Genomic DNA, 26388 nt, shown 5'->3' on the forward strand with positions numbered 1-26388 from the left:
TTGTGATGAAGTTAATTTGGAGAAACCACTATTTACTGCTGTAAATGGTTAGAAACCACAGACCATAGAAATGCTTGTTATTAGATGTAACACTGCTTTTTTTTTTCTTTCTCCCAAAGCCAAGCACAATGCTCAGTAAAATAAGTCCGGCTGCTTATTGCACTGTGGCTAAAATTATTTTCAAATTTACTAGAGAATAAAGTCTTTTGAGAAATGATTCCTAAAGTAATACATTCTGAGATTTGCACAACCAGCCTTATTATATTGTATTATATGGGTCATGTGGGTATAATCGAAGAAGCAAGATATCAGGGTTTAAGATTTGTTGATAACTCATAGAATGTCCCACTTTTTGAGCAGTTCTACTTTAATGCCCCGTGTGAAAGAAATCCAGGAAGCCAGAAATACTCAGGGATATAGATGAGCTTGTAATAATAGTGGACATGTGTGACAGGCAGAGCCTGTGATTTTGTGACTATCACATCCAAATTCAATTCTAAAATACACTAAGTGAGATATTCACTGCCGTTTATGGTGTATTTTAATATTCCTATTCTATTTTAGTATGGATTTCCCATTCCTAAAATTTGTGTCTGCAATTTCTATTCCATGTTTACTCGGCACATGGCCAGATCTGAAAAATGTTCCTGAGCCCCTAGAGTGCAACTTTGATGGAATTTATGAATGAGTCTAAAAACGTTCTCAAGAAACGTTTAGATATAGCGTTGAGAGACATGGTTTAGTGGGGTTATTGGTGGTAGGTGGATGGTTGGACTAGGTGATCTTGTAGGTCTTTTCCAACCTAGCTAATTCTATGATTCTAAAAGTGATACCCCGAAACCCTTCATCTACTCAGATAAGTGCCTGTTTATGTATGAGTCGAGGTCCAAGATGATCAGTTACTCCAAAGCTTTGAGTTCTCCAGTACCAGAGCCACCTTGGCTCAACAATGTTTTGCCATGTATTTAACATTAAGGTTTGTTCAGAATTCACAATGGTAAGAATTTCATTGCCCAAATCGCCCAGGTGTTACTCTATTAAGAATGCTGAGAAGAAGCCTTACAGATGCTCACCATATTGAATACAGCAAAAAAACATATAAAGTGTGCTTAGGGAAAAAATATTGAAGTGGCATTGTTATTGGTGTGACTCCTGCTGATATGGATATTGAAAAAGAAAACTATCTTTATCTGAACTGTGATGGGAACATTATTGAAGTTCTGATAAAAAGAGTCCCTTAAAATATATCCAAAATGACTACAAAATTAGTTTCATAAATAATTCTCCAGTGAAGGGCGAGAAATATTTTCCCTCTTCAGAAGGTATACATCAAAACCACTCCTGCAAATGAAAAGCAGAATGTCACATTTCTCTTCAGGCTAGTCATTCAGCATTATATCTGATATTTTGATTCATATTTTAGTGGTCTGAATGTGAGCTATGTCCCTCTGCCTCATATTTTAGAAGCATCAATGCTATGGCAAGTGACATCAAGAGCTTATCTTGTCCATTAGCCTGTCCCTCTTTCCAGAAAGGTTTGTCTAATCTATTCCTAAATATCTTTGATGATGGAGATTCCACAACCTCCTTGTTCAGTATATTCAAAATCTGTCAGCAAGTATCCAAGAACACCGAAATTCTATCTATGTTTGTTATTGTGCTGAGAATCAATTCAAATTTCAGCTTTCAAGCTGACTCCACTGGATCCTTACAAAAATGTAGATGTGCAGATGAAGGAAGGGCAAGAGATTGATGGGGAATTTATGGAAAGTGAGTTTTGAATTGCATCACTAGCACTAGTCCTTTAAACTCCGAGAGATTTTCCTGATATCAGTGTGGTCTTCTGCGGAACATGACATTATCCAATATGAAAAAGGGGATCACCATCTGAGCATTTACTAAAATTGGTAGGGCAAGAAAACTCTTTTGGACTTACATTTAGATATGGCTTAGAACAACTAATTCTGTGTGATATTGTTAGTTACCACTGAAGTACTGGCCAAAATAATAAAAATGTTTTTCAACATTATGGTGAATATGTTCTGATACAGACACAGGGGCTAATTTTCCATAGTACTGGAAATGTACCTCTACAACAAAATGAACTTATATTCTGTTTTGACATTTCTTGTAGAAATAGATGAAAAATCTGTTTTTGATGTAGTTTCACTGCCAATCAATTGCTTTGCATAATCAAAGTGACAGTTGAACTTTATGGTAGTGGCAAAACCACTTTGTAGCACATTTTGTAAAATTGTATAATGGGCCTGGATCTTGATCAACATGGAATAATAAACTAATAAAAGTTCCAGGGAACTGCAGGGTTTTTTTTAATGGAAAAAACACTTCTCATGGCTGTTCTGAAGTTGTTCTGTTCAGAAACTGATAGAAGACACAGGATTTTTCTAAAAGATTCTCAAACATTTTGTTTGATAGTGGTAAGAAGAGACACAGAAAAAGAAGCTTTTGATAGGGTCCCACAGTACAAAACTCATGATATAATGCACTCTGTCATAGGAAGCACTAGCGTCTTTCTGAGACATGACTCATTGGAGAATGTCTTTTCGTACAGACCAGTACCATGTTGTCATGGTTTTGTGATTTTCGGTTATTGTTATTCCACATCATAACATCATGTAGTGGATATACCTGGTTCTCAGAAGAGAAGGACTACTACAGTCCCCACGGTACTTTGCTCCCCTGTTACTATTTTCGAGCCGGAGGGAAAAGATAAAAGCTTGCAGTATAAAAACTTGCAGATCACGAGACCTCGTCCCTTTTTCCGCCGTCTCTCGTCTTGGCAGCACCTTGCTCTCCAGTCATCTTATCGTTGGTAGTAGAGTAAGGCCTACCTTGATTTTTGGGACATTCTCTCTCTCTGTATTGGATTTATCAGCTTAAATTGTAATTATATTGTATTATAGTGTGTTGTTTTGCATTCCGATATCTTATTTAGTAAATTAGTTTGTTTCTCCTCAGATTGTTGCCGCTGTTCTTTGCTCTCAGGGCCATCTTCTTACACTTTTTCCCCTTTTCCCGGGGCGTGGGCCCGTGGATCCCCCGTCCCCTTTGTCACGGAACCGGGCCGAATGCCCGTAAACCGTTGACACATGTAAACCAAGCAACCATGTTGAAATAAATTCTCTAACCCCACCGGAAGTCAGACTGGAAATCACAGCCTTGTCTATGCTGTAGGGTTTTCCTACACTAATGCTTTTCTCATCCACATTGCTCACTCACCTGATCAGCAGAGATTTATCTACATGGATATCTTGTTTCATTGTTGCTAGCCTGAATGGGGCAAAGAAAGGAAAAAAGCAGCATTCCTTGCTGAAGTTCTTTGAAAAAAATCAGTGCATACCATGCTATTAAGGCAGATTTGTATTGAAGTGATTTCTCTTTCTGACAGTTGATCAAATGCTCATCTAACAAAAATCACTGCCTCTCATATCTGCTCCTTTGATGTAATGCTCTTCTAACGTGATTTTGCTTGAGATACATTCATATTTTTGGCTTTCTTTTTTCTTGATGAGTAAGTAGGCAAAAGACACTTGTTGAAAACAAAATAGACTGATGAATGCAATCCAGATGAGATAATTAAAATGATAACTGCAAACAGAGGGAATGTCCAACTGGAATACAGTCTTCTTACTTCCTGAGAAAACTTACATGCATGAGAGGAGACCAATGTTATTTTAACACAAGTTGCTGGTCTTCCTACTTCTTTAACACCTTGTGTACACTGCATGGTATCATTCCTTAGATATAAACAAGGACAGGAAGACAGTGATGAGAGAATGCAAGCCTACTAAACACATTTCTTATCATTAACAACCACTCTGCCATTTATTTCTCAGGTCAAACTGTGTAATTTTTTCTATGAAACTCCTACCTGATCACTGCTGAGAGAGAATAATTCATTATTATGCTCATGTTATATACTGAAGCATTCTTAGTGATCAAAAGTCCACTTTGCCTCCCATTTCAGTGAGTGTAAGCCATGAACAAAACCAGCAAAATCTATGGAATTTCAAAGGTATAAAACTTTTCCAATAAGAGAATAAGAATTTGTCTTCAAGAAGTAACAGAGTACCAACTGCAATGAGAATCAACTTCCTTTGAATTAGAACATTTCCACATAAAAGTTTGAGACATTGTTCAGATTCAAAAGTGCAAACTGAAAGTGAGTATGAAGAAACATATTATTTTCACATTTGTGAATTAGATTGAAAATGAAGATGTTCTGTATGAGGAATAACAAAGGAATAACAAAATTTATAAAAGAATCCTTACCAATGTCCTTGTTATTTGCACTTTCTACACATATTCAGATATGTATATACAAATCTCACAGTTTGATCTTTTTTTCCCCTAAAATCTTTCTCTAGAATATCCCATTCTATACCAAACCTTCTCCAAATAAGCCAACAATGTTAATATTATTCATGACTCTTAAATGAAATAGTAAACTTTGAAAATACAAGTACACTTAATTTGAAGACTCTGTTCTTTTAGAAACTCCACAATCAGAGAGAATTGCATCCTTTGGAGGAAAACAGGACAGGAAGGGAGTGATTGGGCTGCAGTCATATTGATATATATATATCTCCTGTTCTTACACCAGCATTGGTCCTTAATAGGTCTGTTCCTTCTGTGTTAACCAGAGGCAATCATAAAACCTATTCTTTCATTGTGAAAAGAATATTCTTCTGGATTTTTCCTTTCCACTGATCATATTCTTATCCATGCTTGTTTCCATGTGATTTCTTTCATCTTGAATATGAGTGGCCAGGAACTTAGATAATCTTGAAGATACGATTTTACTTGTACTTTGTATATGAATAGCTAATGCATCCTGCAACAACACTTTCCTTTTAACATTCATGTCATGCTGGTAACTCATAATCAACCTGACTTAATAGTATGTTCAGATCTTTTTTACTCTTCAGTTATTTGCAGTGGATGAATGCACGATTTAGAAGATGAATTAGTTTTAGTGTTATCTGACATACCATTACTTAACCTTGACATTGTTACCTTCTCACTGTTGGCTGCTTTAGCAAACAAAAGCAGCTAATGTAACTATTACAAAACTCTAAACTTCCTGACGTAACATCTCTATTATACCTTTTGAGCTTGCAAGCAGTCTGTCTTTAGATAAGTATTTATATAATGTAGTAAATAATTTACAAAACACAATCTCCTCTGAAGTTTACTTAATATAACAGACATACAGAAAGCTACAGTTCAGAGTAGATCCAAATGGCATCAAAATGATATCATTCAGAATACTTTTTTCATGTTACAATTAATACAGTCCCTCTGATTTTATTTTCATTATACAGCCAGCAGAGAACTTAATCGTCATTTTTGGTGAGCAGAGAAATGCAAGGAAAAACTACTTCATTGAGAAGACTTCTTACTCAGCTGTACTTGCACAGAAAATTGTCATCTCAAAATAATTCATGGGCTTGCTTTCTAAGCCTGCAAAATTAAATTGCTTTTATTTTCATGGTATTCACATATATTTTCATTTTTTATAGAAGTCCACAAAAAGACAAAGGGAGGTTATGTTAATGTTTTTGTTCTTTCCGGTCCTCCCAGAGGCTAAACTTCCTGAAATGCAGATAACTTGTCTGTCATTTCAGAATGTTTGAATCTCATCTCTTCAGAGACAAATTGAGCATATTTAACTTATCAAAGCTATCACCCAGATTTGTCTGAATACACAGACATTGAATACACAGACTGTAGTACCTGCATTGTGCCATTTTCCAGAAATAAAAAGACCTAATTTCTGCATTTTGATATTCAGCTCAAAACATTTCTGTGTGATAGACAACTTGCCTCAGTTGGTGTAAGGTGGAACAGTGCTTGTGCTCTGAGCAATTTCACAAAATCTTGTGCCTTTGGCTTGATAAATTCTATTTTATCAGCTTAACAAGGATGATAATTAGCATTCAATCCAGAGGATTATTTTCGTACATAGAATCATAGAATCATTAAGGTTGAAAAAGACCACTAAGATTATCTAGTCCAACTATCAACCCATCCCCACCATGGCCACTAAGCATGTCCCTCAGTGCCATATCTACATGTTTCTTGAACACCTCCAGGGACGGTGAAACATCTCTCTTTGAATAGGATAGAGATCATTTCATATGAGTATTGGAAGCTCTGACTGCGAGGCCAATCTTTTTGCTCAACACAGCTCCATCATCACCAAAACTTTTGAGTAATTATTCTCGTAAATAATGATTTTTTTCTTTATATAATTCTCAAGGAAGTTAAAAAAATATTACTTGTCATTTGCTATTTGTTATTCTCTGCTTAACATTTAGTTATTTGTGTTTATTTGTGTCTGTGGAGGTTAGTTAGCACTGCACAAAAATCCAGAAAAAGCACTATCTTTTAAATAAAAAACACAGTTCCTTTTGCCTTTCTCCAGCAGCATCAGAACCGAGGTTTTGACTTTTAAAATATTTTTATATTTTCCAAAATTATTTCGGTTGGAAGATATAATATCTTTGAATATGCTCTGTCATAATTTCTGAGTATTTTGGTCTGCTATTGGAAGGTTGTGAGCTTTTGCATTGGAGGACAGAGCCGGGAGGTCTTCTGATTTGCTTTCTTTATTTTCCAGCCTCAAGAGGGCTCCCAGCTTCCTTCCAGCGTCCTTGGATGAGACAGAGACAGCAACTTGGCGGAGAGATAGGATGATCACAGCTGTACGGCTGCTCAAGAAGCATTGCTTTCCAGCATGAAAGGCGTAGTGTTGAACTGCTAAACTCTTCTCTGTGAGTATGACATTGTGGAAATTCACACAAAAGAAAATACTGATACTTAATGCTGTTTTACTACCCAAAAAGATATTTGAGGAATTTCTTAAAGTGTTTGTTCTATTATTGTGCAATACGCCACTCAAGTGATGTGATGAAAATGCTACTCTAATAACTGAGTCATTTAGAACATGGAACTGATTATAATACAACTGTATTTCTTTAGTAAATCAGGAGATTCTTTGCTTCTTTAGAGACAAAGAAGGAGTAGTTCAAGGTAAGTCAGAGCACAGGAAACAATAGAAATGTAGTTACCATTACCTCTGAAAATGCTGAGCTGAAAAACTGCTCTGAACAGACAATGTTCCTTGCACACAGGAGATCAAAAGAACTCTCCCGCAGGTCTAAAAATGAACAGTTGCTCCACGGAGAGTAATTATCTTGGAGCAACCAGCTGAGACACTGGACCTTGTGGGACTAGAAGAAGTTACAACTAGCTTCATTATCATCAGGAGATCAAAAGATTTTAAGATAGATGAGTATGCCAGCTGCTGTTTTAGGAAACGCTGTCTCTTGTCACAATAGGTTAATGCTTTCATTTTAAGAAGGCTGTTATGTATTTATATATGATCTGTACATGAATCATAAGAGGAAGAACCACAGGTACCCAAACATAACCAGAACTGCTGAGAAAGTGCAGTCGTAGCCAGTATGGTGACCCAGTTCTTAGTCAAGACAGTAAGAAACTAGAGCAAGTTTGGTGAGGGGCTGGAGCACTTGTCCTGTGAGAAGCTGAGTTGGTTAGGCCTGGAACCATGTATGTGGTCAAACCACTGGTTTACAGAGAGGCTGTGGGATCTCTGTCCTTTGAGACATTTGTATCTCAGCTGGAAAAGTCTATGGTAATGAAACCTACTCTGAGCAAGGGAGTTGGACTAGCTGAAGGTCCTTACAACTCACATGACTCTAGCCTGTGGGTTACTGTAAAACAGCGTGCATCATCTGTGATCTCAGGCTGTCTGTCAGACCCCCACATAGCTGTCATCTCACTCCCCCTCCTCAGCAGGACTGATGAGAGCAGTTAGAGAGGTGACCTGACCAAAATGGAAAAACACTTACCTAAAATGACTGCTAAAACACTGACAAGGGGAAAAAATCTGTCAGCCTGGGAACCTGGCCTGGACACTCAGCCTGGGAACTAGAGGAATGCAGCTAGTTTAATTGTAGTACAGGAACATATGAGAGCATATGAGCATATGGTGAGTTGACTCTTAACTCTGGACTGACTGAATTTTGGACGGACTTCTAAACTCTGCAACACCCCAAATCCTGTAACATGGATCAACTTTGAAGTGAGAATTTGTCTGTTATTTTACTGGTCTCACCCCTGGGCCCATGTCAGTATCTTCTGAGGTCAATTTTCTTAATTTGGCTTTTTGCATATTGGTTTGCCCACCACTTATGGGACTGGTTTGATGTACTTAGCACTGGTTACTTTATGAAGTACCTAAGTACACAATCTGTTATGAGCAGAGTCTTGATAAGTATAACATGTTATATTTGTTATAGTGTTGATAAGTTTGGAATTCATAGTGTCCCTTTGGGTCATGAAAATGTCGGGAAATAAGATGAAAACTGTTGTGGATTAAGACTGGTTCAGAATAGTCAAAACATTGGTGTGTTACCAACATTGTTTTAGCCACAAATACAAAGCACAGCACCATGCAGGCTGGTATGAGGAAACTAACTTCATCGCAGCCAGAGACAGTAAATAGTGGATTGCAATTTTGCATGGTAAGGGGTAGCTGCTGAAATGCGACATCCACAGGGACACAAGATCAAAAGATGCATCTTACCCTGACCTTTGACAATAGTGTTTTTCAGATAGTTCTACTTATTTACCTTTCAGTAGAATTGATCTGCCATTAATGCACAGTGGTAATCTGATCTTAGGACTGACATACATAACAAAACAAATACTGTGCTTCTCAAGTGCTAAGCAACAACTAAAATTATCTGAAAAGAGCCTGCGTATGATGAGCATAAATTACCTGGGAAAAAAACCTTAGAATTAAACTGATTTTCTCCACATCTTAGTATTGATTGGACTGCTGGAAGTGCTGGAAAGGTTAAAATTGCAGGACAGCAAATCCAATTAGTGAAATATGATACTTCTTTAAGCAAGCAGTACATGATTTGGCAGCTAACAAATTCTACCGGGCTTTATTTTCCTGCTTCCCAGCCTCTTTCCCAGCTTTAATGCCTAATCCTGAAATGTGCTGCTGAGTGCATTTTGTGAAAGTTCAGAAGACCTGCCTACCTGCAACTTTTGAATTCTTTATAAAATTATGGGTGTTGTTTATCAAACTCAGTTTTCTCAGCTTTAAGGTACACTTCCCTAAACCCTCTCTGTTGTTCTGCATCCCTGTCAGTTTAGTATTCACAGAGGTGTGCCTATGCAGCTGGTAGCAGAGGATTTGTTCAAATGGAAAAAAAATAATAGTAAAAAAAAAAAAAAAAAAAACCGACCTGGCACTTGATCAAGAGAAACGGGTTTAAACTGTTTATCGGGCAAGCAGATCACAAAATATGTGTGTCTGATAATATGTTAGACCTCTCCATGATGTCTCCTAAAGAACAGAGCTGAAAAGTTAAAAAAAAAAAAAGTGTATTTTTCAGGGGCATTTTTACTAGCTTGTCTGAGGAGACTTGAGCCAGTATTAGAGGAAGAGGGAACTGTACCTTCCTGAACACAGATCGACTCCTAATGAATGGGGGATGGAGGATGAGGGACACTATCTTTAAGGAATTGGTTGTTTTTATCAGGTTGTTTGCTAAACAGTATTACTAGGACAAGAACAATAACAGACATTATGAGGTAGAAAACTGAATTATCTACATTAAAGGTAGCTGAAATCAGCTAAGTATCTTATTCTCCAGTCTAGGTAGAAGACAATCACTAGATTTCACTCTTCAAATGGGTAAAATCCAGCTGAAGTTTATTCAGCACTCATTTATACTAATTTGTTCTCTTGATGGTGTTATTTTTTAGCTTAAATTAGCTCTTCTGTCTCTCTGACATTTATCACCCTGATGGTTTTATGAAGTTCAGGGTTTTTTTCTTCCTGGACTGAACAAGCCTTTTAAAAAGTATATTTAATGTAAGCTCTCAGTTCAGACCATTTCTAATAGTACTTCTCTGCTACCATTCCAGTCTAAATTCATTTCTCTTTAAGTGGATGAATGAAATTCAGTACAGTGTATATGAGAGCTCACTAATTCCTCGAACAATGGTAATGATTGCGAGATCAAACCTTGCTAATACTTAGAGACTTTTCAAGGTGCTTAATTTAAGGGGTTGAGGAGAAAAATTACTATCTAATCATGGCAGGAGAATTTCTTGGCCTATGAAATGTGTCTTGGGTGAAATTCTGCATGAAAAACAACAAAAAAAGCCATTTTGACTTCAGCACTTTTAATATGAAAATATTTCAGTTGATCGGATTGACACAAGCTTCAAAACCAATGTTCAGAGTTTCTGCTGGAGCACTGATTGAGTAAGGAACAGGAAATTGAGAATTGGTAGATGAACATTTTTTATTGCATCAGAAAATATTTCTCTATGAAACAATATTTTGCTATACTATATATTATGTGAACTAAAGAGAATCCCCACAGAACATTGGTGTCAGTCCAAAAGCATAAATAATGAGTAAATGCAGCACATCAAATCCTTCTCTCCAGATAAATCTACTTATGAATCTTAAAGATTTAGCCATCTACTCCAGGATTCTTTTCAGGATTCTTTTCAGGATTTACAGGAACTCATCATCAGAGAAAAGAAACTAGTACTAGTGTGCTCCTGTTATTTTGGAGTTTCATGAAAAGCAACCAAATAAAAAAGACAAATTGCATAATCTTTTAAAAAAAATTAAGCTGGAGATAATTTAATGTGGTGGAATTAAAGTCTGGGACCATGCAAAAAAATGCATAATAAAATGAGCAAAAAAATGTATACCATGCCAAGAAAGTAGCAGCAGAGATAATTTCGGAGAAGTTCTCCAAAAGCAGAAACCAAATGAAGTATTCATTGTGTTCTATATGAAGTAGTTGCAATTACCTGTGTCTACATGCAAATAATAAAAAGAGAATGATGTAAAAATGGGATAGTCACAAAAATACTGAAAAAAGCCCAACTGAGAAATTACTAAACATTATTAAAAAGTTGTTGCCATCTCACTTACTATGAAGTTGCACAGCTTATGGGCCTAGCAGGTGATTTCAACATTTCAGTTTTGGTTGGGAAGTACATTATCAGGAGCAGCTGCTTGTCTACATAAGTTCTGTCTAGTCAAATATGATCAACTGATACGGAATTTTGTTTACTTTTACCTTGACTTTTCCTCTAGTATTCCTTTTAATATTAATGGAAACTTGAGTCAAAGCTCTACAAGTAGAATAAGCCTAATTGCATGCAATTCTCGTTTGCCACACCCATCGCTACACCATTACAAAATGCCATTATCCCAAATATCTTCCAGCAATTTTCCCTGTGCTCTTTCAGCGTTACTAATTCATGATTTTCAGTATGGCTTGTTACAGAAATATTGACAAGCGGCATATAACCACTCAATCAAGCATATCAAGTCCTTTAATTTGGTCTAATTCAGGCATCAGTGAAAGGTATGAAGCATTTACATTTGCTCTACTGAAACTAATGCCCATCACAAAGTAAATTGATTTTCACTTTTAATACAAATAAAAATTTGATCACATGAAAAAGTGTTCTCAAGCTTGCTAAACTGATAATGAATGAACAAGTAAAGTGATTGTTGAAAATCTGGGTCGCATATTCCTTTTCTCTAGTGTATAACTTCTCGCCTTACAAAGTAATTTTCTAAAAGATGCAACACTTCAGTCATTTTTTGCATGCCTACTTTGTTTAATTTACCAGAACTACATTTTTTTTTTGAATTTTATTTCACATGGGCAAAGTAAATCAGATTTTTTTTTATAGTTTTTGTTTTGGCAAATAGCCAAATACAATAAACTAAGTAGAAATAATGTGGGGAAGAGATAATCTAACTCCACCAAACTCTGTCCCAAACATCCAATTTCCATTTTCTCAGAGATACGTAGGTGGGTTGCACAGAAATGCAGCTCTGAAAGACAAATATGACAGCATGATGATTATGTCTATCTCTATAATTGCTTTCTTTGAGGAAGCTGTATTTCTCCAAATAATTCTGATTAAGAGATAGGCCTGCTTTGGTTGACTTTATATTGTCATTTAAGTTCAACGATAATTATACAGGAGAAAGAAAAATGTATAATCTTTCTTTTTGATAATGTTTTTTTTTTAAAATCAGAAATTCTAGAAATAATACAAATGGAAAAGAGTTGATCAGTTAATCCCAAATATCATCTTTTTGACATCATCAAATTCATCTTTTGGACATGTCCTGTATGGCTTGATCTATGCATGAATATCTACATTTCTTCTAACAAGCTGAAGTGTAAGCTGTTAACGCTATACATTATAATGCTATGAAACAAATAGTTGCAACTCAGAATCAGCAATGTGTCTCCAGAACACAGCCCACTTATTTAGAAACAAAACTATTAAGCTCATTTATTATTTATTATAATTAAGACCACCCTTTCTATGTTTTTCTCAGAAAATCTCTACAGATGAATCAGCATCGTGGCCTTCATGGTTATTGACCATATTGTGCTATCCATTTGTAAGAGCAACTTCCTATTGATTTCTAGAAAAGTCATCTTAGGAACAGTGTGCATTGTTTAACAAGAAGTAGGACCCAAATAGATTCATCACTCACTGAAAGTTTGATATCTGTCTTACTCTATGTGATATGTATAAGATATCAAAATCTAGTAGAGCTACAAAAAGATAAAGCTTGTGTGAATTAGATCTGATCCTGGTACCTACGTAAATTGGATTTTTACTGTTCAACCCCTTGACATCTGCAAATCTAGTTGATTTCAGATGACAGTGTTTCCATCTAATTAATAGAAGTTACATGATTAAACTGCAATTGAATGCGAATCTATGTTCACAGACTGATTAAATTACATCTTCAGCTCAGCTAGTTTTTTCTCTGTGAGTGAGGCTAAGTACTTTTAACTTCTTCATTTTTTGCTCTTTCATAAGATGACTTCAGATATCTTAGTCTAAATCACACCAAAGGAAAGGCAGGAAAAAAAAAGAATGCAAGAAATCATTGCAGCTCTTGTTGTTTGTTTGTTGTTTTTTTTTTTAAACAGAGTAGTAGATAGCACTATTATCGTTACTGAAATGCTGGAAGTGGAAAAATGAAAATGTTGGACATAACTCTCTTGAAGTTTGACAGACAGGATCATCATTTAGGGTTTTACAAGGAAGGATTCTTTTGGGACTCTAAATACAAATATCACCGTCTGCATAAGCAGAAAAAATAAATCCAGTAATAAAAACAACATGATTAGTGGTGCTTCGGAATTCTGGAGTGAATGCTGTTTCAAAGCATTCTTACAAGATATATTAGAGAGTGATGTGGAAGGAAAGAAGTGCAAAATGCCTATGGTGTAATCTCTTGAGCAAAGGGCTGGCAGGAAACTTCATATATTTTAAGCAGAACATAGACCTCTGAAAGCAAAATCCTCTCATGAGTCCAGAAACAGTATTGTAAATTTACCACAACATCTACAGCAGTGATGGCTAGAGTGACATTATTCACAGAACCTGAAGCATTTCTATCAATGAGAAATACTTGCCAGCAGCAATGAACATCTCCTTGCTCCACTGCTTTTTAATTAACATGCCTTGAGCCATTTCCCTAGGTCTCATTCTATTCTCTGATACTTTTTGCACCACTCTCTATGCTTAAAATAAACATGCAAACAAACAAGCAAAAACCTAATAATTTTGCTCCACTTCTGTTTAGAGCTGTTTTGGTGACATCTTTCAAAGTTTTAGACTCTAGAACAAATCTCATCAGGAATGGTCAGTCTGAGGTTGTAAGTATACCAAACAAAGTAGACCAAAATGTGCTCCCAGTTTATGCACTGATTAGTTGCCGTAACATAGTGGAGACAAATAATTTAAATACTGTTGATGTAAAAGGGAGGAGGCAATCTACTATGCACAGATGCCAACATTTAATCCTGAAAAGGCAATAAGCTGTCCTATGCCATCTGCTGACACAGTATTTGTTTGCATTCCATGACAGAGATACCACTGAAGCGGGCACTGATGGCATGAAGGGTAGATAGAGCTGAGAATTCTGAAGTAGATTACAAGCTCTTTCATGGAGGTTTAGTGACTGAAATAATATCAAGATGAAGTAGTGGATGTGCATGCTTATTCTCTCGGTACTTTGGGTTCCCTGGGCCTGTGACCTACCTGACGTGGGCTATAGTGGCAAGCCTCTGGCTAATGTACATGAATTTCTTCCTAAGGAAAGTTCTATGGGAGATGGGCAAAGGGAAATTTAGTGCCTCACTTGAACTGCTCTATGAATCCAGAGAAGGACTAGAGCTGGTTCTTGGTCCTTCAGCTTAGATGAGCCTGAGCTCCATGCCAGATGTTACAAAAGAGCATAAAGGAGATATTGAGTAGTTGGCTAACAATGAAAACAAGATACATTTCTACAACTGAGACATCATCCCAATGAAAGGTAACTAAGAACCTTTATAGTTCTAACCTAACTTGACTGTCTTATTTTTGCACTTAAAGTAGAATATCATAGAATCATTAAGTTTGGAAAAACCACTAAGATCGTCTAGTCCAACCATCAAATGAGAGCCTAGCAGAGGATGGTTTCAGTCCATCTCAGTTATAGACCTAATGTTCTTCCACTGTGCCGCTCTGTTACAAGATATGATCTTTAACTGTATGGCAATCCTCCTTTTTATTTGAATAGATAGATTCAGAAACATTGATGGCACTCTTAACGTGAGAATTCTGTGGCATTTGGCATAATCAGCACAGGATAGGTGGCATGGGATATGATGAGAGCCATGGTTCCAAGTACTGGTGATTACTCAGTCACACCCACTGCAATTGACCTTTCAGAATATCAGCTAATATGGGACCAAAAAGCAATATGTTTCCTTTAAAATTCTCTATGCCTGATTATTATTATTACCCCAGATTGAACATTTCTCTCCCTCTGCAGCTGGAATTTTAATTGGCTATTCTGTCCCTATAATAGCTGCTAAGAAGCTTTGCTCTTTCCCTAACTGCTCCCTTACTTAATCAGAGAACCAAATGCAGTTACATTTTTATTATCCATGAATAATTTTTTTTTAATCTCATTTCATTCATCTTCTTAAGAAATTGATGAAGCCTTAACGTGACTTAAAAGTATTGCTGGCTTTCTCAGATTAACAAGCATTGACATACTAGCATGCTGAAGCTTTGTTTGTAGATGACATCTAAATACTGTGAAGGCATGCATATCAGCATTCATTCCTTGGCATGTTGAGATTTGTATGAGAAGAAAAAAAAATGTTGCCCTGTATGTGCATATTGTGATAGAGTAAGGAAAGTTGGACCTAAAATATGAGGAAGATGACATATTGATCTTTCACCATAATAAGCTGTAAATACCTTTCATAGACACCTACAGCACATTTCCTCTTGGATTCAACATCAGCCCCCTTGCCCAAAACCAAATGGATTCTCCTCTTGGAAAGCCAGCAACATGCCCCTTCCAGGCATCTTCTGCTCAGATTCAAATTCTGGGACCTGTTCCAGGGATTCATGGTACTATTTGGAGGCTGGCCAGCACACACATTGTGCTGCACATTTCCTTATCTGAAGAGGCAGCTAGCAAATGTTGTTGTGAGAAGGACCCCCTTTTTTATCCGTCCATTTGATTTTTCAAGTTGCAGTGTTCTTGTGCCTCTAAAGCTGATTGGAAGGTCTGAGAAAGGACTGCAAATAATCCAATCAGCAATCTGTGTTCTAAATATTGACTTTGGCTGCTAATAGGAGTATTTAGATACAAGAGCAAGTGCTCTTGTTGGCTGCCAAAGGACAGATTGAGTACATTTACTAGTAAGATAAGGTTGACAGTTGGCTTCACAGAGAAAATATGTCTGGACTGATCTTAGGTGTATTGGCCCTCTAGAAAAGAAAATAATGAAGGTGAATAAATGAAAAGGGTCATCAATATAAATATTTGCTTGTTGTTTACAAGTAACTAATGCTCCTTATCTGTGCAAACAATGTGACCTTGCCTGTAGTCTGTGATCCTTGATTGGAAGTAGTAGATAAATACAGTGATAGTTTAGGAATGGTACAGATTAATGGTTGTACCATAGGCTCTGAGGATGAACTGCTGAAATGAAAACACAGTTTCAATAGATGATTTTAAAAAACCTGTTGCACTATCTATTTTTTCTGTCCTTCTACATTTTGATACTTCATAATTTTCTTCTCCATTATTTGTTTTATGCAGTCTCTCCTGGTTTTAGAGAAGACTAAAGCTCAGTGGCTCAAATGTGACAGGTGATTTTGACTGCCTTATATTTTTTATCTTATGAAAGGTAACAAATCAATAACAGTCTTCAGAAACTAGCAAATATTTTCACATGAAATCAAGGTCTTTTGACCATCTAATATTTGAACATTTAAATCTGAACATTTTCAAAATCTCCAGTCATTTTTGAGAAAATCATATCTGTTTTCTGACTTCATTGTGTGTTTCCTTTTTCTTTGCCTATTGCACCCATCTATTCTCCTCTCCTTTTACTTTCTGTGTCTTGTAAGATTTTTCCCTACTTGTTATATGTATTTTTAATGCATTGTATTTAGCTACATAGGAACTTAAGGAAACCTATAGTATTGCATATTCTGCACTGTTTGTGAGACAAAGCATAGAGTAATAGAGGTAGATATGATGAGTGAACAAGCATTGCCTCTGCACTTGAGATTAATCGTCCTACAGACTTCTCAGGTCAACTGTTTGTTTGGGCTCAAGGGCTCTTTTGTTGTCTTTAGAAGGTGCACCTGTAATCCCAGTAGTCAAAGAGGAGGATCAGATCTTGTTTTCTGTGCAGCAAAGCCATCCAAAGTGAAAATGGAGCTTTATTCCTTCCTTCTCAGGCTGTCTCATGTCAATTCTCAGAAGAATATCTACAAGAGAAAACAAGTTATCAGGGCAAAATGAAGTAAGCACTGATACAGATAAAATATCCTGACAATCAAACATGAATATCAGAATGCATACTTTGTTTTCTTCCAGATTCCTACGCACCTGTGTCTATGGGAGACGCAGGTACCTTTGCAGATCTTGGCCCGCATCATTGGAGCAAATGTAAGTGAGATATTCTTGGATAAAACAAATGTGTAGGACTCTTCCGAAATTTCAATTATACAAAATAAACTAGGAATCCTGGGAGTAACTACAGTATTAGCCTGCAAGAAACAGCACAAGTATGCTTGAAATACAGGCTAAGAAACGACTAACGTTAATGGTATGTTAATGATCTCCATACTAAACGGGATATCAGTATTGTGTTTTGATGTATTTAACTATGTGTTTACTGGAAAGAAAAGCAGATCAGAAAAAAAAAATACTTGACAAAGTCTTTACTTTTCTAAAACTACTTCAGGTCACTGAGCACACAGGAAGGATTATGTGTCTGGATAGTGAAGAATCAACTGCATAGTTCTGAGAAAACAGAAATTTGTTGGGAATTAATTAGGTAAACGGAAGTTAAAATCTTATTATACGTGAAAGGATAAAATCCTTATTTGAATGCAAACATATTTTTCCTATGCAAGTAATGCATGGGGATATGATTTTGTTTCCCCTGAATATATCAATGACAGATTACTCTCTAGAAATGTCATACGTAAAGAATAAGAGAACTAAAAGGTGTGAAAGAGAAACCAGGAAATATATGAACATTGCCAGTGTACAGATAAAGACTGAAATCAAAATTTGATCCTTTAAAACTTTAGCATTTATACCAGTTGCAATTACATCCTTTACAGGGGATGAAGAGGGAGTGCAGGGAAGAGGGGAAGAAGGGGCAGTTGAGAAAGAAGAGCTTTGGATGGTTCTAATGCCATCTAACAACACTGGGTAAGGATCTCTTCCAAACTGCTTTGCAGTTAGGTGTAACCTGTGTGTCCAGAAGGTAACATCTGTGTCTCCTCTATGTCTATAGAAATCAGAAGGAATTCTACCTAAGGAGGTATTTTATGCATCTTAAGTGGACAAAATTATAAATTCCTGTGAAGTGTCGATTAGACCCTGGTCTAGTGGTTGGTGACCCTGCCCATGGGGTCACAGTAGGGGGATTGAAACTCGGTGATCTTTGAGGTCCTTTTCAACCCAGGCCATTCTATGATTCTATGATTCTATGATTCTATGATTCTACGATTCTATGATTCTATGATTCTATGATTCTATGACTTCAGTTTGAGGTTACAAACAGGATGAGCAGAAGTCCTGTCTGTTCCTGGCCTTCCAGAAGGAGAGTGCACAAAGTTTGCTAGCAGAAGACCTGATTTGAGGCAACTTCACTGATGCTGGAGAGACCAGCCACAGACTAGGTCTTTATTTAAGGAAAATCTAAGAGCCCTTATACGTGCACAGTTTACAAGCAGAAATTCACAAAAATAGAAAATAAAAGGTTTAATGAAGAGATACAGTTAAACATGCTTTTCTTTTTCTTTCCTTAAATTTTTGAAGTTTCCATTAAGATTTTCAAAAACAATGACACAACAACATGCAGGAAACAGATGACAAGCTGTAATTTCCCTGGTGATGCACAGAATAAATTACAGTCAGAAAGCGGGTTTTTAAAGCAAACGCCTTTTCAAACTTTGGTGCAGCCAAAGCAACTGGGAGGCTTAAGAACTAAAGCTTCAATTTAAACCTCAAACTCATATGTGTATAATGAATGTATTTAACCAGTTATTCAAGCTATATACACCGATACCTCATCTTCAGGTGTATAATAGAAAAGTGAAGAGACTTTTCTCCAGCCATGGTACTAAAGCTGGGCTCAGAGGGATAACGTGATTCACCACAGCTCTAAATACATGTTGCAGACCTCTCTCACCCCCTGCCTCCATCTACTCCATGGAATTTGCCATAATGAAAAGCAGTTTCAGTGAGGAACAGTACAGTTGTCTCATGCACGTCTAGGGCTCAGTTCAGTGAAAATCTCCACTTAGGGATAAATTAACATTCTCAAAGGGAAGGAAATGTTAATATGAAGTTTAAAATGATGGAAAAATAACATATCCTCTACTATATTTGTGTAAGTATTCAATAACACCTTAACTGCTGTAGCACTATTTTAATTTACCCATACTTACCACGCTGGGTTACATTTTGGTTTCACATTGGATAAAAAAGAGCATTAATAATTGCATTAAATATTACATGAAAAGAATGTTTTTGAATGTATCACCTTGCACATTTTCCAGAGCACAGGAGAGCCACTGAAGCAACTGAAGTTCCTTGGAATTCTCTGCTTCACGAGTGTTTCCTATAAATTTTAGAGCCCTCCAAGCCAGGACTTTGGACACACTGCAGAACTATGTTGATAACGTGCAGTTGGCAAATCAAAAAATGTAATGCTAATGAAATTTAAAATATGTAAATGTGATTGTTTTTCTGAACTCATGGGAGACTGTGGCAGAAAATGCAGATCTTACTTACCAGCAGTTCCTATTCCACCAAGTAAGCTTTATTACAGATCTTCTTCAACAAAAAATAGTAAATAGTAAATAAACAATCCAGTGATGTGAAAAGTTTATTTTCAAATTAAAGGGTGAAATACATCTCTTCCACCATTTTCTTCAGAGTAGAATAATAGAAAACATTATTTTTGCTCTGCCAGCATTATTTTTTTCTATTTTGGCACAGATAGAATGCACAGATGTAATACACTTCTTTCTTTTACAAAATTACATTAAATTAACAGTTACAAAAAAGAAAAATGCCCTGTTGAAATGTTGACATTTCAAAGCTCTTTGTTTTAAAGAATTTGATATTAATATTGTTTACTGTGATTTCTCTGGATTTTGTTTTCTGAAAAAGGATAAAAATAGTTCAAAGATTGCAATCATTATATTGCAGTTCCAGCTTTTGATAAGCCGAGAGAATTACAGCAAGACAAGAGTATATATTTTTTGGAATTTTAAATTGAAATTTAGAAAAGAATAAGCAAGAACACAATTTTTAGTGAGATTTTTCAATATTTCACGGATAGCTGTTGTAGCTTTAAGGTGAAATTTTATGCAAGTTCTGTGTAATTTACAAAAGGAATTTATAATGGCACAGTTAATAAAAAGCACATATTTTTTAAGCAGTGCAAATAGATTCACATATCTCTGCAGAGCCGAAGAAAAACACTTACTTCCTTTTTTTCCCCCTGAATATAGGAATTCAAAATGCAGGGGAAAGTTCCCATCAGGGAGGATCATTGCAAGCACATTGGATGCATTGGGTATGATCTGTTCCCACTGTGAGTGACATTGCTTCTTGCTTGCAAATCTTAATTGGTTTTGTAAGGTCTTATGGAAGATCCTAGTAGAAACTTTCAAAGATCCAGTGGTTTACCTGATTCTGATTTACTGCATATTCAAAATCACTCAGAGCTGTTCTAGGGAAAACTTTGGCTCAACTTGAAGAATACGCTTCTACTAGGTAACATTTGTCATGAAAAAGCAGTCCCAATATTTCTTTGCAATTTCTTTGGGGAGTAGAGAGGCAAAGCAAATCCTGAGACTTTATGATTTTTTTTTCCCTCCTACAAGCACGAGAGTCTCCAAGTATAAGTATTCCTTTGAAGGTGCCATTCTTTTGCTTTCCATTTTTTGGGGAAGAGGTGAATTATCTTTCCCACTGAAAATTAAGGCAGCATTAGCAACACAACTTTCATAACAGCAGCAGATGGGTAGTATAACTGCCCATTTACTGTCTGCTGGAAATATTTGTCCATATATGTGAATAGATATTCTAGAAAGAACATAAACACTTTCTGGTACAGAAAGAAGCTCTATTAGGCAATCCATTTGAACTCTCAGATTGTTTCAATGCATCCAGAAAAAAAATTCAAATGCAAATAATGACAGTCACAGATGCCATAGAGCCTGCATGGATGTTAGTGAGATAAATAGCTGATCTTTGCAGCTGGCGCCAAAGACTATTTTTAACTTCCAAAATAGAGTCGATACCTCACTGGCTTTTTGGAAATGGTCTCTGTTTACTTCTAGCTGCATGTAAGTTCTCAGACGTTGTTTGGAGAATGCTGATCAGCTTGGAGCATGCCAGGAACTATGCTGAAAATATGGCATAAAAATGTATGTTCTAGAGAGGCTGAGCATGTTCCATGGCATTTTTCATCTTACCAGGACTGACATAGATTGAGAGTCTTATCTGAAATGAGGAAATTAATTTTAGCATAGGTTAAAAGTTTTGATCAAGGAACTAGCCCTTATTTAGAGTGGGTGGTTAGCTTGGAGGGGCGAAATTATAAGTCCTGCAAAAGCTATGATTTCTGAAACCAAGTCCAGTGTTAATAAGAAGGAAGCACCTGTTCCTATAAAAAAAACCCTATTATACTTTTATTTTTTTCACAAAAATCAAACAAACAATATTTTTTTTAGAAATTTTGGCAGTATGAATATTTTCTGTTCTGCGAGCAAACAGAAAACATTGACAAAAAAACGCATCAGTAAGAAAATTTTGCCTACCTCTTCTGTGAAATGTGACATTTTGCCCTTCAGTACATGAAAATTGTCAATTCTTTAGGTTGTACAATGTTTCTCTCTTAGTTCACTCAAACACTTTCTTCTGTTGTGGTTGATGTAAGCACCAACCATCTGTAAAACAAATTGCTGAAGGTCAGATGCTAAAACATTTATCATAATGAAAATCTCCACACTCTTGGTCTTTTCTTTTTGAAATGTAACCTGTGTTTCTAGATTATTTGTTGTTCCTGCTGTTGTTGCTTTCTCTTTCATTATCTGCTAGCTGAAGTCACTATCTGTAATTTAAGAGCAATTAATTTTTATTAAAGCATAATTACGGAAATCATTTTCTTACTTCTAATGCAATCTTTGTTAAACTAAACTCAATAAAGAAATCCATACTAAATAAACAAACTAATGAAGAATAATATTTGTTTTACCAAAAATGATAGCATCCAAAGTCAAGAACAGTGGTATTTGCTGCCACTACAAGGTTGGATACCTGCACCCCTGCTGATAAAGAGAATAATCTCTCTCTCCATTTGCTTTCTTTCCTAAAAAAAATAATAAAATTCCTTCTTTGATCTTGGAATGCCTCCCTGTTGAGCTGGGATTGATCTTCAAGAAGCACGACTTTTTTAACCCTTTGCAGCCTTGAATCTCTATATGTGCCAAGAAAGGGAGAGGACCAGCAGCTTATTGAATTTGAACAGATATCTCTAGGCAAATTTAGCTTATAGATCGTGTTTTCAGGATCAAAGCAACCTGAAACAAAATCTGGCCTTCACCCTATCTTTTGCATTCTTGCATTGCTATACTTGTCATTGTTCACAGTTCTCAAAACAGTAACATAGTACTGTAAAAGCAGTCACTGATAGTGACTGCTATTGTAGTTGACCAAATCATAGAAAATTCTTCACAGGTTTAATAACCTCTCTTCTGAAACTACTTACAATGTCCTCAATAGTCGCATTAGAATTGAATTCTTCTGATAATCTAAATTTTCTTTGAATTTCTGGCCTGCACTTAATCATGGCCAGTTGCTTTTGTGCCAGCTGGAGTCTTAAGCTTAGGTAGATCTTCCCTTCCTGTACTGTTTTCCTTTTCTGAGCCTTCATCTTCAGCTAGAAGATCAAATCCTTCTCTTTGAGGTTAAACTGTGCCATGACAGACAAATATACTGTTGGTACTTCGAGAAGGATATTGGACTAGGTAAGCTCCAAAGGTTAATTTCCAAGACACATTTCTGTGATATTTGTCTAGGAAAGGAAACTGAATTTATATCAGTTTTGGAAACATATTAATTTATTTATCTCCTGCTAAGTCTAAATGAAAGGCTGCTTCTACACTGGGAAAAAAATTATTTTACTTTTAGATATCACATATGAACTGTATAAATCCTTTACTTGAACTCTTGCTAATCACTATAGGGTGCAGAAGCTGCCAATAGTACTAAATTAAATAGATGCTTTGAGCATCTATGAAAACAAAAATATTGGCTTGATTATAAATATGCCATGAAAAATATCCCAAACCTATAATTCTTTTCTAAAAAATGAGAAAAGATGGTAGGTAACTATTTTATTTTGAGATTTCAGTATGGTTCAGCAATTTGAGGTTTAAGACCAACACCAATCTATTATAGTAAAGATAACATCCTTGGAAAAAAAATTTTAAACTGCAGAAACACTCATGTCAGTATCCTCCTTTATAAAGAGTGAAGAAGAGCATGACACAGCGGAGCTAACTGGTCCAGATGAAATTTAAAGGTTAGTAGATTCCTGCACTTATAAATGCAACTTGTATCACGTGCCTGCCAACAAAACTTGCCTTTAAAAATCTGGGTGAAAAATGAAGAAGTCTTGCCAAAGTAGGTTCATTTAAATACGTAGGACTCTTCGTATCACTCAGAAAATTTTAGTTGTTACATGTTTGTTTCCCAAAATTGAAGCAGAAAAAGAAATATGTATTTATTCTTCAGAACTTTCCATTTCAGGATTTTTTTAAGAGACATCTCAGAAGATTATAAATAAGTTATTAGCAAATGTTAAATTCATGATTAGAGTTTACTTTTTTTGTGACTCTATAGAGTAATTCAAGAAACATTCTGAAATTTTACTGGGGAAAGATATGTAACTGATTTTAGGTACCAATATCTTTTTAGTAGCATGCTACAGGACAGGAAGATTTGGAAGGTGGAGTTATTTTCATTTTCCTCAAGGAAATACAGCTTTTTCAATACTGTAGACAGAATCCCGACTACTGACTCCTACTAAGATCACTGAGCAAGAGTTGTTGTGGCTTAGTTCAGATACTGTTTTGAAACTATAGTTATATGATTAAGAGATGTCATTAATTCTGCAGACCTATCACAATGTAACGTTTCCCTTGACGTTTTCACCCACTATTTCTACTCATTTCTATTTTTCCTGTAGTCATCATTCACATTATTGTCTTTGATTTGTCTCTTCTTTTTTTTTTTTTAATAGCTTTTTATATGGTAAAGTGGCAAAGCAACAACAATTATTGAAACATCAAAGCATATTCCATGATTCTCCAATGTAAATTCAGCAAAATCTTTGTCATAATACAATCCTCCTCTTTTATATATAGGTTCCTTTGAATCCTTTGTTATCATTTAATATGCTTGCAGAATTCGTTCTTATCCAAGTAACTGTTTTCATCCAGACATAATTTGCTTTCTATCTTGCACATACTTTCATTAGAATATTATCGCTGAATTTTGCTCCTCTGACAGTATGCTTAAACTCTGTGGGATCACTATTATGGACTGTTGTTTTTTTTAATAGATCTCTGTATTTTTGTTTATGTTGTTGTTTAGGGTGTTTGTGGAATGAATACAAATCTTGTATAAGATTAAGAAGTTTATACTTAGTGCTGTGAAGGAAAACCATAAGATTTGGAAGAAAATATAAACAGTACCTTAGTGGTATTCTTGGAAAAATAATAAGCCTTGGCCTTGGAAAGCTCACATGGTTGAAGTTAAATATACACTTAGCTCTTTGCAAGCCCAGACCTGAAATGACATAACTGACCCAAGTAGAGAATAACAAAACAAGTACTATAAGAAATCTACACGTATATCACGTTATGATGGTATATTAAATAGTAATTAAACAGTTAGGAGTATTATTCATAATAATACTTCACGTATCTGAAATTAAGTATCAAATTTTCCTAAGACTTACATATTAATCTATGTATGAAGACATACTTACATACTTGTGCATTAAAAAATTGTGTTTGCCTAGCATGAACGCATTTGCATTCATCACTCCTCACATTTTTGTCAGGTGGATAGCTAGTTTGGAGAACTGAAAGCTCCCACTCATTTCTATCAATTAAGCACATGATAAATGTTTTGTTTTTCAGGGCCTTGCTGAGAATGTATTGTATCTCCCAGAAGACGCTGTTTAACTTACCTTTGGAAAGCACAGTGAAAGGAGTTTCAAGCATCTCCCAGGACCGTCAATGCTGTTGCAATAATATATTAAATAAACAACGTCACTATTGTTTGCAAAGGAAACAGAGTTCCAGCAGCATGTAGGTTTAAACAGGCTTTTGCTATCAAATGCAAATCAACCTCGACTATGGTAATCTTTTTTAAATAGTAAACAACGGGAGGCAGAAAGACTCATGTGGAGCCCTCTAAAAGGAAGATTTCTGGGTGATTTTATCTATTCCTCTGTATGTCCAATAACTTCAGAAAATAGCGTGGAGCCATTGTAATTTCAGTTTGTGTGTGTAGCTTCCTTGTGTCAGTAGGAGGTACCCAATCTAGGGACACAACATGTCTCTGTGGAGCAAACCCCAGTGGTCCTGCAGATAGCTGGAATGCTGCCATTAGCCTCCATAGGAATAAGGCACTCACACAAAAACAACAGAACTGCCCAAACTACTCTATTTGCATTTTACATATTCCATATTTCTTCAGGTCATAGATACTAAGTTTTGAAAGATAAAATTGTCAACATATACTCCTCTGGAGATTTTGTTATTTTTGTCTGTGTTAAATCACCACTAAATTCTAATTTACTAACCATTTTTAAAGAACATGTTATGTTTTAATCCTGCAGTGTCTGGGGCACAGACATACTTTCTTCACAGACTCCTCCAGCAGCGGCTGTTCTGCTCCAGCAGGGTGTCTGCAATTGGCAGGTTGATCTGCACATCTGGGATGACTAGTGACAGAATAAGGTGGGTGATGAGCTTAGTTTAACTGTAAAATGGTTATCTGGATGGAGCAGAAGAATTCTAAAATCCATTTACTTCAGTGAATAGCTATAGAGAGTATAGATCAGGTACATACATGTTAATGTAATTTCTTTGATTTCATTATAGATTCTTGGGTCTACACAGGTGCTAGTCACAAGCGAGCATCTTCTTCTAAGAGATGCCCTGATAGAATTAGTTTAACATCATGTCCTGACTGCAGGTCAATGCAATTTATCACTGGATTGTATGTGATGTGAAAAGTCCTATGCAAAGTGAATGTGCTTGTAAGAAATGGCTTAACAAAAGGGTTCTCAGCATCTGATCACTTATTAGTAGATTTGATGTCATTACGCTTTTTAAACAGTAAAAATCTTTTAATCTTTATTCATAAATGAAGAATTAAGAGATAGAAAAAACAAATGTTTTGAGCATAGACAGCCAGTAATCTTCAGCAGAAGACTGGATCCTCAACTTTCCAAGGCTTAGTCCTGTGGCAGTAACCTTTACTTGCAAGTGTGGTAGTTGTTCCTAGAATAAGGCAAATCTCGTGGACTTAACTTTTTGTGAGAAAGCACTGCTATCCTAGAAAATTTGTGGTATAACTGTTGCTGAATATCCACAGTCTTTTCTTGGATGGACCACTCGCTGGAT

The 26388-nt window shown here is 36.0% G+C and overlaps 1 long non-coding RNA gene across 1 annotated transcript; it reads left to right on the forward strand.

The window, feature by feature from the left end:
- LOC110396954 lies at positions 6649–25059 on the forward strand. The gene is made up of 4 exons (XR_002437401.1): positions 6649–6797; positions 17030–17101; positions 17785–17875; positions 24895–25059. It is a non-coding gene; the product is annotated as an uncharacterized LOC110396954 (long non-coding RNA).

The sequence above is a fragment of the Numida meleagris genome, chromosome 3, assembly GCF_002078875.1.
Source record: "Numida meleagris isolate 19003 breed g44 Domestic line chromosome 3, NumMel1.0, whole genome shotgun sequence".
Lineage (NCBI taxonomy): Eukaryota > Metazoa > Chordata > Aves > Galliformes > Numididae > Numida > Numida meleagris.